At 40.4% G+C, this 17,111-nt stretch overlaps 1 protein-coding gene across 1 annotated transcript in view; it reads left to right on the plus strand.

Annotated features, from left to right (window-relative positions):
• The first annotated feature begins 3,293 nt into the window (after positions 1-3,293).
• The window catches only part of KLF12 (KLF transcription factor 12), a 507,694-nt gene continuing 493,876 nt past the window's right edge, over positions 3,294-17,111 (plus strand). The window contains exons 1-2 of the mRNA XM_031466116.2: positions 3,294-3,369; positions 6,401-6,481. The gene's annotated coding sequence lies outside the window, so the exon portion shown is untranslated. The remainder of the gene's footprint in view (positions 3,370-6,400; positions 6,482-17,111) is intronic.

The following is a 17,111-nucleotide window of genomic DNA, read 5'->3' on the forward strand; positions in this document are numbered from 1 at the left end:
ATTGCTACCTCATTGAAGAGACTACTAAGTCAGCACTGAGGAGAAGGAGTGAAGAAGCTGATTGGCATTCAGAGAGCGGATCATCTTCCTATCCTGACCCATTAGAGGCATTTATCTGGTATACTAATATTTTCCCATCTGGATCCATCCCAAAAGATTTATCTGCATACCTCTACTAAAATAGTCTTGTTACTTCCAAGTTTCTGACCACCTGCTCACATCAGTCACCACTACCTATTGGCTCGTGTTATTGTTGAACTTAATCCATGACTTCCTCCAGGCAGTAAGACAAGGGTGTTTTTCTCTTTAGGAACACTGCGGAAATGAATGGTGCAGTAACAGCATTAGGTCCAACCTAATATTGGTCCCAGGAAATCAGGAAGAAATGTATATGTATATTTGGCTTCTCAAGCTCCTAAGTAGTCATGGGAACCCCTCCATGAGGCCATTCCTATGGTACTGAGAGAGAGCAGCCCTGCAACAGGAAGACACACCTGGGGAGGGTGCACATCCTTCCTGTACTGTTTAACTTATGCATTCAAGATTGGCTTGGGTCAATTCCTATATATCCATATGTGTATCCCTGGATGTGCAATCCACTTGATGGAGTACTACTGGGTTGGCGTGCCTCATTTTATGATTTGATGGATAAGCTAATGACCAGTTCATAATGGGAAGCTCAGTTCACAAAATCAGACCCTGAAGCTTGACTGAGGCTCAGTAACAACTGAAGGGTTGTTCCTCAAAATAAGGAGAGTTTCTTGCTGGAAAGGTCACAGCTTGTGTTACAAAAACAATATTAGAGGTCTTACGTGTGAATTTACTATCGGGGCTCCATAAAGAACCCCGATCTGCTACAAACTGTTCAAGCTTCACTGGATCTGCTGGATCATATGGGCCGCCTGGTAGAGCTGACTGCTCTGCAGCCTGGACTGATTGCCAGGGGCTGTATTGATTTGAGTCAGTAAGGAAACAACATCTGGAACAGCAGCTGCACTTGGAGGCATCCCCTAATTAGGCTTACGATAATCCGCTCTCATTCTCCAAGACCCGTCTGTCTTCCCCATCAGCCTAATTGGAGAGTTAAATGGAGCTGTGATAGAAATGACCACTCCCCATCTTTCTAGTTGTTGGTGGGTTCCGCTGGAATGTGTTATTGCTCTTGGTTTGCTCTTTTAGTGAGGAAGGTGAGGTCTAGGACTTTCATCCTTGGTCCTTCCCCTCATAATAACTCTTATTCTGAGTCAAGAAGCAAATGTCAGTATCTGGGTAGTTGTCTAGGATATCTTTTCCCAGAAAACACTCAGGAAATGAAGGGGGAATGAAGGGGGTGGGTCTTCATATCCCATTGTACCTACTGTGTGATGGACTTGGGTCGAGACTCCACTTAGCACCTGACCACCAAAAGTTTCCACTCTGACCACTGAACCACAGTACTATTCTTCTTTGCCAGGAATGTGTTATTTTGGACCCATTATTCAAAAACAGGTGAAAGGTCTACTTATATTCTTTTCCTCAGAGTATATGTACACCAGAGAATAGAGGTCTAGAAATAGAGATAAGGACTATCTCCCTTTTGGTAAGCTCTATTAACAGACATGGATTTTTTAATGCAAATTTGTTAGGAACTTTGTGAGTTGCTCGTACATTTCTGTAGACTTAATGATCAATAAACCAATATGAAATACCCATGTGTTTCTATTAGAGAAATGCATAACGTGGCTCTGCACCTGCCCTTTTCTGCCGTAGAATCTTCCTATCTCCATTGTAATCAGGCAGACCATTTCAATATTAGTGCCTCCCAATAATACCCACTGACCTACAAGATAAATCACAGTCACGTTTTTAAAGACGCCAGTGGTTCTTTCTTAAAATATTTATCAAGGGTTAATAAGAAAAGGGTTTTCTGTGCCTACTTAGGGACAGGAAGTAGGTAAGAGTCATATTATAAGTCTAGTCTGTTGATTCCTTTCTATATAGCATGGAAAATCATTTATGGCATCTTAACCTTCTTTAGCATGATCACCATTCAGTATAGCTTTCTGTCAGTCAACCTACCCAAGAAGTAAAACTATCTTGACTTCTCAATGAATTCAGATAATTGCACTGATGTTTAAAAAAAAATCAGTTTACTATAAAACTATATTTTTCACACTTTGATTAGAAGGTTTGGAATTTTAATCCCACATATTTCCCCCTATGTATGTTATAATAGAAATTGGTAAACATATTTATTTTCTTGTATAAATCTATCACTAAGGTAAACAACATAACTGAGTGTTCTGAAATCCAACTCTAGTTATCAATTTGAGATAAAGATGAGGGGAAAGAGACTTAGGACCTGGAAAGAACTGACTCAAGCAAGGAATGACTAGCCCATTAAGACAAAGAAAAGAATCTACATGAGCTACTTTGGATGCATCCACTAGCAAGGGAAGCTGAAAGAACTGGGAGTTTGTGGACGTTCCAAGTCCTTCAGATCCTCCCATAATTCTTATTTCAATATTCTGGGTCTCACTCTGTCTCATTTAATACTTTAATTTCCCAGAAGAAACCTGTAGAGAGTGCATATTAAATCATGTATTAACTTGACAATTCATGGCCAATCTTTTCCTTTGTTTTTTGGGTCCCTCAGCTCTGCAGCTGTAAGAGTCAAAAGATTCTACCAACATCATCAATAGAGTTTCCTGGGCTTAAGTTGGTGTCTTGAGAATTTCATATTTAATCTTGTCATTCTCTTTTTTCAAAGGTACCCATTGTGATTAAAAGCAGCCACTCCCATCCCTACCTGAATTCCTTCATGCTGTTATGCAACAACAACAAGCTGATACCCAAAGCCTTATCTTCAATGTTCACATGATTCCAAGTGATTGCAGGAATATGAGCTGTTTCACCTCCGCTCACCACAATCTATCACCTTTCTATCACTGACACATACTGCACTTTCACTCATTTTAGCTCAATTACATCAGGTGAAAATCCCAGATTTTCTTTTTTCAGAGGTCTGATGCAATAATCTACTCCTGGAAACAAGTTCCATACCAGTCAATGCTCTTGATTGCCCAGAATATATACATTATTTTAAAATAACAATAAAGGACTGTATATTAACAAATATATATTTATATATTAAAATGAAGTATTTATATATTTATATAAATATATATATATTTGTTAATAGTCGTTAAATGTAACTTGAAGATGGAGACTGTATATAGCTTCTTACATATTTTGTCCCTTTGTCACTTCCATTATTATCTCTTTTATTTTTCAGATAACATTCAGAAAAAGCTAGCAGGATTCTACCTAATCTTGTTTTACTAGTAGGGGCAAATGAAATCTCCTGTCACACTCTATTGAATTCTGAAGGTAGAGTACTTTTTATTTTGAGATTTTTTCTTTAATTTTAGTCTCTGTTTAGAAAATATCTGCATTTATATATTAAGGAAATTGAGTCCATAAACAGATAAAATACATAGATGTGATGATAAAAATATCCTTCTGTTCTGTCTATTCTCTAATCGTGTGTTTTTACCAGGAAAACACAACACATTTCAGAGTAATTTTCTTTGTGTAATGATTATTGATGTTATTCTGTTAAACACTAGGTCTTTCCAAAAGTGTCACTGCTATTTTAATGCCTATTGATCTAAACTGCTTAACTCGTTTTGCATTTTATAAATTTAGTTTGCTTTGCACCCATCATTTTTTGTTTCAGAATTAATGACTACAAATCTTGTGCTTGCATTTACTCTTTAAACTAATTTGTTCTTCTCAGTGTGTCTTATTAAGACCAACTGGCACACATATTCCAATATTTTTATCTTTCCAAGCATTCCCTACACATTTAGAATTAGTGTCTATTTTCAGTAACTTCATTATCCTTCCTAATCACAGGATATATTTCTTCATTGTTTTTCTATTTGAAACCCGATTTTACTACTTACTCCCTCTCCTGCAATTAATTTACTCTGGTTGAATTGTTGATGCATTTCACCTGGAGAGAGCAGCATGCCTCTGGTGGTCCAAGTTATCTCTTACCAAAGCATGCAGTGACCTTGGAGTCATTGTGTTAATTTATTTACAAACATTTCGAAGCTCCTACTGTATGAAGTCAATTGCATATAGCACTCCAGAGGGGATACAAGAGGAACAATCTCCACTTTTAAAAGATTTATAAACTCATGAAAAAAAGGCTCAGAAGAAGTAAAATCAGTTCTTCCTCACAATGTTCATCAGCCCAAAATGGCATAGTTTATTCATACAATGATTCAGCAAATTTTAGTCAATGCCTACTGTGTGCCAGTCACTGGGCCAGATTCTAGGAGTGCCGTAAAATCATGGTACCTGGCCTCATGGCCTTTGAAGTGTATCCTGGAAGGCTGACGGTGGACAGAAATTACAAGTATGAGCATTGCAAAGGATAAGCATTGAATGATCTTGGAGTAGGCAACATGGAAATCTAACCTAATGACCGGGCTCAGAAAGGGTTTCCTTGAGTTAATGATGTTTACACTAAAAAGATTAATAACACTGGATAGATGAAGGGGAAGGAGTGGAATACAAAGCCTGAGTGGGTATCGGCTAAAGGATTTAGCGTAGGAAAGGACTTTGGAAAGAGAGAAGCCATGAGACGGTCTGTAACTGAATCTGAAAATAACTTTTTTAATCATTAGCTATGTTCTCTATAAAAAATTCTGTGTTTAGAAACAATGAACCTTACATATATGTAAATTTAAAAATATATGTGCAGTAAAAAGGAAATGATCTATCAAGCCATGAAAGACATAGAAGAAATTTTAAAGACATATTACTAAATGAAAGAAGCCAGTCTGAAAAGGCTACAAACTCTATGATTCCAACCAAATGGCATTCTGGAAAAGGCACAGCTACAGAAACAATAAAAAGATCGTGGTTTCCAGGGGTGGGAAAGGGAGGGAGGAAAGAAGGAATAGATGGAGCACAAGGGATTTTTAGAGCAATGAAATTATTCTGTATGATATTATAGTGGTGACTACATGTCATTATGCATTTGTCAAAACCCACAGAAGTACAACATCAAGAGTGAATCCTAATGTAAACTATGGACTTTGGTTGATAATAATGTGCCCATGTTGGTTCATCGACTGTACCAAATATGCCACACTGATGAGGAATGTTGAGGATAGAGGAGTATGTGTGTGTGAGTGGGGAGGGTTATGTGGGAACCCTGTATTTTCTGCTCAGTTTCTGTTGTGAGCCTGAAACTGCTCTAAAAGAACAAAGTCTATTAAAAAAGAAAAAGAATTAGGAGGGAGAAAAAAAATTCCGTGTCATTACCTTCCCCCAAACAACAACAAAAAGCTTAAAAAATAAATAAAAGTTTTAAAAAATTCTATGTGCTAGGAAGGACATGGATTCATATAGATGGTTAACAAACATGTTCCAAGTAGAAGGAACAGCTTAGCAAAGAATGAAAGGCAAAATTATATGTGTGGATGGGCTTGATCAGAGAAGAAATTGGCTGAGTATCCTGAAATGAGGTTGCACAGAGATGAGGAGAGTCAACAGAAACTTCAGTATCTGAGGAAATATGTTCTAGAAGATAAATAGAAAATGAATGAATGAGAGTAAGAAGAATGAGAGGCTAGAAGGGAAATCCTTGGAACAACGCAAGTCTTCTTGTCTGGATTAGTGCGGCAGATGCTGTTGGTATCCTGCCCAAATCCCTCTGGCATCACACCTGTCTCCACCCACACCACCTGCTACCTACCGCAGGCAACTGAGACTCTCTGCCCTAGGGCTTTGTCTGGACACAGGAGCATGTCTGACCTATCCAAGGCTCAGGTCAGAGTTTTGGGGAGTTAACACAGGGCAGGATAGAATAGAAATGTAGAGCGTTAGTACCTCAGTTCTCTTGCCCCAGGAGAGGGGGACAACTCAGCCTTCCAGACATCCCAGCAGGATGAAACACCAAGTACCTTCTCTCAGCCTTTTTCTCTTCTCTGTGTTTGTTCCCCACTCTCCTATAAGTCCTCCTGAGATCAACTCCAAAGAAACTGCTCGTGTCACTTCCTCATCTCATGGCCCACTTCTGGGGGAACCCAAAGTGAGCAGTTAGTTCCTGAGGGAATTGAGGAAGAAGGAGGAGTGTTTGTATGTGGAGATAAAGAGACAGTCGCTATGAATCAGTTGCCTATCCTCGTAATGTACAGCCAAGTCCATTTTCTCCAAGTAACAAAGATAGATCTTCTAAATCACACTCTATCCAATAGATGTAGAGCTACGAATCACCAGTGCTGACAGTGATAAAGAGACGTGATCCTTCATTTACACAAACTTATAAAACTATCATGTTTATTGCTTTACCTAATTGCATCCAGGTTACTGATTTCAGGTTGTTTTGGCTACCGTCTCACAGAGAACGAGCATGCGTGGAACCAGGACACCTCTGCATTAATAAGAACCTACTAGGCACTTAGTTTGAAGACTCCTTTTACAGGTAAGGCAACAGAGGTGCAGGGAAGAGAAATGACTCCAGCCAAGTCACGTGGTCGGTGAGTTGAGGCCTTTGAATAAGGTCTAGTTTCTCTTTCTCTCTGTCCAGTACTCCCAACCCCACAACTGTCTGCCGGTTGGAGGGGACCTTCAAAAATATTAAGAAACTCTTGTTTTGGCATATATCTGGTAACAGACGAGACAAACTGTTTGAAGGTGGTTGCTCTCAGTGCTATTAAAACAACAGACTTTAGACACAAAAATTACGATTCATTAAGTTCTAAAACTTGTCCTTTTGCCACATGGTATTTTTTTCCCCTGGGTTGAAAGATAATAGAAGTTAATGTGTAAAGGAAGCAGTTCAGTACCCTCAGGTGGTGATAAGGTATGTATCTAAGTGACCTTTGTTATTTAATACAAACCAGACAGTCCAACTTATACCGAGTAGCTGTTAGTGACTGATCAAAACACCACTTACCAGAATTCAGAAATGAAAATCAGAAAGGGGGAGATGGGACTGAGATGGGATCGAGCTAAACACATCTAGAAAAAAAGCAACAAATGTGCCCAGTGTTGCTCGGATGTTAATACAGTCACCCTGTGGAAACTAACTTGGGGCCACAAAATCGGATGTGTAAGTGCATCGTTTTTATTAATCTATAACCAAAATTGATTTCCATACCCAGCTCACAGTCCCTCAGGTGATGAAACTTAATTTCCATGCAATGATGATCTTCTGCCAGGGTTGCACCTAAGTTCCTGGGGGTGGGGTGCGGGGTGGGGTCTGACAAAGGACCGGAGCATCACTGGAACTCAGGGGCAGATGAGCTTTGGATCTTGGTTATCAGTCCACACGTTTTCGTGCTGGGTCTGTCCCACACTCACATCAGGCTAGCTGAGGCCTGCCCCCTCGCTGTGCACTCCGGCGCCACTCTTGACAGCATAGGAAAGTGGTCAGCTTCTTCTCAGGTCATGCTAGAGAGTAGGGGGCCCTGGGGAGCTGGTCCACCTTCCTGGACACCCCTCGTGACATTTCTTGGGCTCCTGAGGCATGCTGATTTCCCAGGCCCTCCTCGGGAAAGGTGGCACCAGGCTCTGCTCTGTCTCAGGTTTCCAGCCTCTTCCAGGTCCCAGGCCCCAGGCAGAAGGGTTTCCAGGGAACAAGCCAAGCCCTAATGCTCTGAACTCCCCTGGGGCCGCATGCCTCCCCTAGTCTAGACTCTCTAATTGGGAAAACTAACCCTGGCTGATTAAAACTGCTTTAAAATTTTGCCTTATGTTTTGAGCTTAACTTTTGAAGATCCCCAAAGCCAAAAATTTCACTCTTTTTTTCTGTTTTTCGGGGCCTCATGGATTAGTTGCTTGAATAGAGAAAGTATCATGAAATAACAACTACAACCAAAAAAGTGAAGGTGAATCAGCAATTAACATATAAAAACATGTCTCCAGTGACGCTGACACCAACTTTCTCATTCTGCCTCTTTCACCTGTAATATAAAATTTAAATTGTGAGTGAAAGTGAAACTGGTTGGGGAGGCGCGTATAGCTCAGCAGTAGAGCACATACTTAGCATGCATGAGGTCCTGGGTTCAATCCCTAGTAACTCCACTGAAAAAATAAAGTATAAGATTTTAGAAAATGAAACTGGTGAATGATAGTAAGTCTCTCTGCAAATACGGACAATTTCCAGATCAGTATGGCAACAGTTACGAAAATCTTGGAGAGAAGCGCCACTCAGAATCTTCCCTCCCGCTCCCTCCTCTAATAAGCAGAAGTGCCGGCTCTTTCCTTGCTAATTCTCTGGGAGGCTAAAGGCCTCATGATCCCACCCACTGTGATTTACCTGTTGGGTTGAGTGGCCCCTGCTGATTATTTCAATTCCAATTGTTTTACTGCACTGATCTGGCTGAAATGATACAGCCTCACGCAGATCCACTTTGGTCCTCAACTTTTCATCTTCGCAAGAAGGTGAGAAGGGCAAGTTTCAGCCTCTTGATGTGTAATGCACGGGACCCAGACCCACGAAGCAAGGCAGTGGCAGAGCTGGGACTGGAGTTCAGGCATCTTTATTAAAGTCACGTGTTTGCATTTTATGGTTTTTGAGTCAAGTGTACCTTAAACTTGAAGCTGTTCATTCTTGACTTCTTGACAAGAACTTGGCATCTTCTCAGTAGGTGAGGACATTAGATTGGAACCTAAGTCTGAAATTAATGGAAATATATGATTCTCCTCATGATGTGGCAGCAATCACTAGGTAGAGTTAGTTTTCCTGTATGTTTACCAGGCTTAGTTAGCAAGAAAGTATTTCTTAGAAAATAATTTCTACACTAGAGACACAATTTTAATTAAGTAGAAGCCATTCAATGTAATAGAAGCTACAAATAACTGCTCGTGCATGTTCTTCTCGGGTCAAAAATAATTTGATAAAACACCTTCCTGAAATTATATCCATTTGGGGTCTCACTACATCATGCAATTGGAAGCTAAGTGAAATTCTGATTAGTAGCCTGCTGCTAAATGATACCACATAAAAGGCTAAATGCCAAATAACTGATAAGCAACTGAAAATTCAACTAGTCAATATACCTTAAGCAAATGAATAGACTTCAAAAATAATGACATGATATCTCATTATCTATCTCAAAATTACACTCTAAAACATTCAGTGCCCTGAGTGAAGTGTTTTTCCTTTGTGCCCGAACACCCTCCCTTATCAACGTGGAGAAAGGCTCGTTCTGTCTTATTAACCTGTGTTTGTTGAGCGTCTGCTTGGAACGAGTTGCCCGCTAAGCATTATGGGTCCTTAGAAGGGGTAATAAAAAGTGTTCCTTCCTTAAAATAGTTCACTGGATAGTTATTAAAGAAGATGTGTTTAAAAATGCTAAATTTCTAAAAATAAGTTCTAGACATTAGAAAGAGCATCTTGCTAGAGGCGAAAGCAGCCAGCTTTCCCAGGTACCAATCTTCTCTCTTGATGGTCTCCTTCGCTGGCTAACAGTCTAGTTGGTGCCCTTCTGAGTGAAAAACTGTTCCCCCTTTAACTCGAGGGCCCAATTATGGCCATCTTATCTTTTCTTTAATTACTCATAGCATAACTAAAGTAAAGCCTATGAATTTAAATGTGGTTTATTAGCAGCTAAGGGATAACAAAAGAGAAATAAACACACACACGCACACTATGGCACAAAGTCGTGTGCCTTAGCATGTGTGCGTGTTTATCTTCATCTTGGGGAGTTGCCTCCCTGCTAGCTCTTAGTGTCACTGCATCTGAAAGAGGCCACCTTTCAACTTTACTCCCTTGGAAGCACCCTAAAAGACTCCTAGATTCAGCAGACAATGAACCGTGATTGTGATCATAGGCTTTAAGGTCAGAGAGAGATGAATTCACATCCCAGTTTGGCTACACACCTGCATGTATTTAAATGAGTAAATATCTATTATCCTTTGGATGATAGCATTAATAATGCCTTCTTCATTAGGTTGGTTTTGGAATCAGAAGGACTAACAAGTATTTAACACACTGCTGAGCTTCAGTGAACAATACATGGCAATTATTATTATTATTATCATCATCATCATCAAAATCATAATCATCATTTAAAAGCTGTAAAAGATAGAAGACCCAGAGTGAATGGAATTCTCTCTCTATTTACCTAAAGCCTGACATCTCAACTTTTATTCTCCATCTCAGATCCTGCCTCATCCTAAGTGGCCCCAGGAAAGTCCACTCACAGCAAAAAAACTATGTTCACACTTAGCAATTGTCCTACTAACAGGTGTGAACAGGATCATTCAATCAATAAAATGCACTAAACACACAATCCTCCATGACGTATACATATACTGAGTGGAGATACTTTAGTTACAAATGCATAAAAGGATGAGTAATAATTAATGTAAGAGATAGTTCAAGGCTTCAAATGATTAATTAGCAAATATAAAATATATAAACAATACTCTGGTTTCTCTCAGATCAAATAAATCTTTTGCCTTTTCCTAAAATATATACATATATATAAAAGCAAGGGAGAGAGAGAAGTGTTGATAAATGCTATGCTTTTGAAAAAGGCTCTTTGGTCAAATAAGCTTCAGAAACGCTTATTTTAAAAAGGTACAAAGTTTATTAGTACAAGGCTAATCATAACCTATAATAAGCTGTAAAGCTTAAAGAGTGAATCTGTTATTTGTACTATTTCCCTAATGTATGTATCCTAGACTTTTACAAACATGGCAGTCTCTTTCTATGGTCAGTGGATAGTTCAAAAATTAATGTTCTATGCAACATCAAGAGACACTGGTAAATCCAAAAAGGCATTATTCTAGAAGACAGATAGCTCTTTGGGCTCTAACAGGATGGCAAGTTTTACTGGGAAAGAGATTTAATCTTGTTGAAGAGTGGATAGGATAAAGCGTTCCATTCCTATTCAGAAGAAAAATACATAAACTGATCTGTAGCTACTTAGTTTTTTTTTACACAGTCACTTATTTACATCTACTCATTTTTATTTTTATTTACTCATAGTTTTGATATCTACGAGGGATTTAAAATGACTTCCAGACATATGTTTATACCTCAGGACCACTTAACTACCACTTCAAAATAGTCCTTTACACTGTGTGATGCATTTGTGGTTTACAAATTCTTCATCTGTAGGGTTCCGGAAATATAATGTACTTAAGAATGATGGGGGTTGAGGGAGTAGTCTTTGTAATACTGATTCTCAGCCCACACACAGATTCCTGCACTTTTAGCAAACATCTTCGGTGATTCCATGCAGGTAATGTCAGACTACACTTTTTAAATGTTGTTTTTAGATTAATGTTATTTAGAAAAGATGTCTAATCACAAACTTTGATCTCTAATCACACTCTACAAACATAAATATTTCCCTAGTTAGATGAGAGATAGCTCCCAAGATGCTTTTTTAATCAAAGTATACTTGATGTATAATATTATATGTTATGGGTGTACAGCGTAGTGATTCACAATTTTAAAAGGTTAAACTCCATTGATAGTTATTATAAAATATTAGCTATATTTGCTGTGCTGTGCAATATAGCCTTGTAGCTTCTTTTATACCTAATAGTTTGTACCTCTTAGTCCCCTGCTCTGTACTTCCCCTCCCCCCTTCCTTCTCCCCAGTGGTCACCACTAGTTTGTGCTATCTGTGGGTCCTTTTTTGTTGTATTCACTAGTTTATTGTATTTTTAGATAACACATATAAGTGATATCATACAGTATTTATATACAAAGAGCTTTAAAAATGAAAATTATGAATAGGAATAATTAAGGTTAGAGATTTCTAATGCTATGCTGGAAGGATCTGTCCCAGCAAGGAGATAACTCAAATTTCTAATTATTTATTTCAAAGTTAGAAATGAAGGAAAGAAGAAGGGCAGGAGGATAAAAGGAAGGGAGAAGGAGAGGGAAGGAAGGGAAGGGGAGAAGGAGTGAGAGAGAGAACAGAGCTGATACTTGCACTTAAATATTTCTGATTTCATGAAGATGGTGAGAAAGGAAGAATTTACCCTATGTAATCATGGTTAGTTATTTAGTTTGATTTAGAACCACGGAATCCAATGGCTGTAGGAAGTAATAGTTAAATCTCCTAGAATCACGGCAGCTCTAGTTTCATTAATCTGAACAGCTGAACTCTCCCTCCTCATTTTCCAAATGAAGTGCATGGAATCTATGCGCTGTGATACGCTCAAGGTTGCAGAGGCAGGTGGTAGTAGTGACACAGTCAGTCTTTTACTGTGATGGTCGTGTCTTGGCTGAGTCTAAGAACAGTAGGGAAAGGAGGTGTGTCTGCAACAAAGCCTGGGATGAGGGGTTGTCGGCGTTTCTGCAGCAGATCTGGCAGGTGTGAGCAGTAACCCATGTCCTCCCATCTCAGGAGCAAGTGATGTCAGCTGACTCTGCTGGGGGCCCTATTTAAGGGATTCTTTGAAGGGGGACCCTAACCACAAGAATCATCCAGGAGTAAAGAAGATTTGGGTTAATATCTGTAAGCCTCTGGAAAACAGCCTTAGTGATGTTACTTTTCCATATGATTTATGAATAAATAAGGGATAAGAAAGGGGAAATAATCACACACAAAACTCAGCACCTAATGGTGTGGTTTGCACGGCCCTTGAAGTAAGGGATGCCTGCCTGTGAACCAGAACCACAGCTGTCAATTTCAACTTCTCCCAGCCCCACCTGTACCTCCCCCGGTGATCACCTTCCATGTGTGTTGTCAGCCACTCCCAACTGGGCACCAAAGCCTGGCTCAGCCTAGCAGAATTAGAGGCTGTGCCCCTGCCCGCTTGCAAGTGGGGTCTGGAAACTGTCCACAGCTGCCTTAAGTCATCAAGCCTGGAGGTTAGCAGAATCCTCTGGACCAGGAAGAATGCTAGTACCTAGCCCTCCAGTTCAGGTTTGCAGTGTGGGGTTTCTCTGGAGAGTATCTTCCTCATGGTGGGGAGTCAGGACCCTGACTGTGAACACCCACCAGCCAGTTTAGGAGTTAGGCCTTTCTCACCTGGCAGGGGAGAGTAGGAACATGGGAGAGGATAGAAGAATTTTAATCCCCAAGAAGGAAGTGGGAAGGGAGACGCAGTGCCTTGGGAACTTAGCCAACCAGACTGTGGTTTGATGCAGGGGCTCAGTCACAATAAAGATCTGGAAAGTAAAAACCCATAGTACCAGAAGCAAAAATTAGAAAGTCACAGATGAAGACTGCAAGGAAGACCTCAGTTTAGTACGCACTTGGATACCTCAGTGATTTATCCAGGCATATCAGATGCCACATTCAGGTCTATGAAGAAGAAGTGTCCATTAAACTTGGGCCAAGGGCAGGGTCAGATCAGGAAGCAGATGTGGTTGTATCCAGGGGATGGAGGTCCTGGGTGCTCTTGAGAAGAACTGGTTAAGACTGGGACTGACTTTCATTTGTAGTGTTAAGACAGGCAGCAACACTTTGGATCAATTATCCTTTGAATGTTGACATATTTTCTCTACCACTTTTGGCACATCTATCTTTGCTCTGCTTTTTCTGCTGGTGACTAATGTACAACATGGTTAGAAGAAAAACATAAAACTACACAATGCCTGATTCATTTTTATTGCAGTCTTGATGGTTTTTGAAGTTTGTTATAATAAGACCATCAGTCCCTGGCAAGTTTGGCACACTGAGTGCCTGACAGACACCACACAGTAACTTCACCGCCAGCGTCCCTGCTCCCAGGAAAGGGCTTCAGCTCCTTCACCGGGAAGCCAGCTGTGGCCTGCTTTAGCCCCACCTCTTCTCTAACGCGTTCTTCAGCACTTCCCTCGGTGGTCTCTTCTGGTTCTCACTCTTTTCTTTTTCCACACCCCTCCTCTTCCACTTCCCTCCCCTTCTGAATCCTCCTCGGTTCCCTTCTGGGAACTTTCCTCCTTTTGACTTGCTGGTTCTTGCCTGCATCCCATCCGCTTGTGACCCCACAGACATTTCTGGGCATGATTTTAAAATCTCTCTGGAATAGTTTGACATTTCTGTCATCAAAATTTCTTACTACCTAAAGCACAAAGAAAACAGACATGCTCCTTTTTCCAAGAACGGAGCTCTGCGTTTCTATAACTCCTTGTCCTCCTCTTACTCATGCCTTGACAGGCCAGTTTGACCCTGAGCTAGTCAGTGCTCCCCCTCAAAGCATGGCTTTCTCCTTGGATGCACCCGCTTATTTGTTTATTTCATTGGGCTGTAGTTGAGCTGTATCATTATATTAGTTTCAGGTGTGCCACATAATTATGTGATATTTCTATGTATTGTGAAATGATCACAATAACTCTAGTTCACATCCGTCATCTCATGTAGTTACAAAACTTTTTTTCTCTTTTTGTGATGAGAATTTTAAAGGTCTACTCTCAGCAACTTTCAAATATACGATACAGTATTGTCAACTGTATTATGCAGGGGTGGGGTTTTGTGTGTATGCGTGTGTGTGTGTGAGAGAGAGAGAGAGAGAGAGAGAGAGAGAGAGATGCTTCTCCTTTCAAAGCACTTATTGTGTAGTCAAAATGCAAGAGCTGACATTTACTTAAGTAATCAAATATTTGCTATTCACTATGCTAGGTTATTTACATCCATTAAATCACCTAATCTTTGTAGCTTTTTAATATAATCATCCCCACTTTAGAAATAAAATAAGTCAATAAGAGCCTGAAACAGAGAGAAGCTAAATAACTTGCATCATCATACAGCAAGTTTCAGGGAGTGGTTTTGTTTTGGACCCACATTTGCCTGGATTTTCTCAAACAACTCACTTTCCTACCACCATTTCCCATCTTTCAAATTCATCCTCTGGTACCACTACTCCAGCAATTCTCCACCCTCCCTGAAACTGACAGTCCATTGATCCCACCACTTTTTCCCCTCTCCCCTACACCTCTTCCTTCCCCCCTTCCCCAGCTTAAAATCCATTGTCAATCCTCATGAATGCCCCTTGGCGCATACCCCCAAAGGGTTTTTCCCTTTGCATGCTCACTTGACAAAAACCCCAAGCCTGATTAAACCCAAAGCTCCACCTCTTCTGTGTCTGCTCCCTCCCAGCTGCTTATGGCTGGAGAGAAACACACAACTAGGAGGACTGGTCTTTTGTGAGACAAAAACTTCAGGGCAGCCCTTAATGGTGGCCACTTTTATGATTGTTGCAACATGTGTTTAAATGACCGGCCAGGACATAAACCTGAATAAGTTCTGTGACTTCCCAAGTGCTTCTCCAGATGAAGCCTAGCTTCTACATAGATTATTAATCATTGGCTGAAATTGTATTAATCGATAAGGTCTATTTCTCCTACTTTCTTTAAGCTTTCTTTGTTCTTTCCAGTAACGTATAAACCTTACTTTTAGAACCAAGGTCCCCGCCTTCATTGAATTAGTAAAAAGAGAAACTAAAATGGCTATTAGAGAAGTGTGAATAGTCTTTATCCTGGCCAGCAGTGTTGTACACAAGTGTCTTCAGAATAGAACTGGCTGGTTCTCCCAGTCTCCCCATAGTAACAGCGTGTTCATCCTCAGACTCTCAGCCTCAGGAACCCAAGGTGTTCAGGGCACTAAAAGTAAATACAAGCTCCCGGTGTAAACTCACAGTAATCAAACTTGCAAGCAGATGTAGAAAACCAGAATCCAACTACAAATATGCCTATCACAAAGTCCCCAGTATTGAAACTGGTGTAACTGCGATTCCTCCATCACCACAGAGGAAGACAAATCATAAGCAGAAGTTTGACTGGTGAGCTTATAATCATAAGAAGAGAAATCACCTGAATTGAGTATATGTTGTCATTAGTTTAAGGTGGCCCAGGGCATCCCGTGCCACAATACTAATAGCCTTGCCCATGGGACTGGGAGTTCGGCATCAGTTGGCCACCACTCCCCCTCCCTGGCATAGTGTTTGAACGAACACTTGTCAGTATTGGCCTCTGTGACGCTCCTTTTGTAATAATGAAATTATCTTTCCGTAATAACATTCATTCATTCAATCTGGTTACTGTTAAGTCTCACAGACCTAAAAACCATTCTCTCTATGGTCACTTGATGTAACTGAGTTTTCATTCATTGCTAAATTCTCCGAGTCCTATTGTATACCCCAAATTTGCAGATTCTTGGGGAATTCCTTTCTGCAGCCTCCACACATCAGTGGGGGGTTCCAGAACAAGCAAAGAAAGAGTACAACTCAGGTCGACCTGGGGAGATGAGAAAAACCAGGTAGGGCGCTTACAGTATTTCATCTCTCTTCTTCACCTACACACAGGATGGTACATCTTGATACATGCCAGAAAACTGATCACAGACAAAAATTCAGTTAATGGTAGCAAAGAGCACTCCAAATTGCCCATGTGTCTCTGATGTTTTTTTTCAAAGAGTTATCATCACAGTGAATGCTCGTATTTAATCCATGTCATCCCTGTGCCCCAGAAAATCTGTAACAAGGAAACTCTTTTATACCGTATGGTCTTTTCAATTCAAAGCAATCTAAGCCATCTTTATCACCAAGCACATTTGTGAGATCCATTTTACTTCAGTGTAATAAGCAAGATATCAAAGATATTGTTGTCTCTGCTTTGTATTTTCTGCACTCTCAATTTATTGTCTTTGAAATCCGGTCAAAAGAATGTAGCTTACTGCCTCCAAACTCATTATTAGTACAATAAGGTCATTTTCACAGAGTGCAGTAACTATGGATGGAACTCAAGCTACTGATGTCTATATTAAGATCATATTTTTCAACTAAAAGAGTCTTTTCTCAAATTAATTACAGAATACCAGTTAATTCTTCAGGGCATTTAGATATTTTTTTTTTACCCTAAGTAATTAACTCCCTTGACCCTCCCTCATCTTTTGAACACTGTGAACGACTGACTGTCATTAGCGAGTGTAGGAAGTGCTTTCTCCTTCTGGACACACACACATGCAAATCTCAGCCATGGCTCTGTGACTTCTGAATGCAGGTGTGCACACCTCAGCTGAGACCCCCCACCTCTCGTTGGAGGCTTCCCACACCCAGACTCCAATTTCTGAAGAAAATGCCACCAAGGTGAACTTCACCATCTGTCCAGCATTTCGGGGGAGGCATCAGGGGCACGTGTTGGAAGGAGGGAGAGTCGG

The sequence above is a fragment of the Camelus dromedarius genome, chromosome 13 (assembly GCF_036321535.1).
Source record: "Camelus dromedarius isolate mCamDro1 chromosome 13, mCamDro1.pat, whole genome shotgun sequence".
Taxonomy (NCBI): domain Eukaryota; kingdom Metazoa; phylum Chordata; class Mammalia; order Artiodactyla; family Camelidae; genus Camelus; species Camelus dromedarius.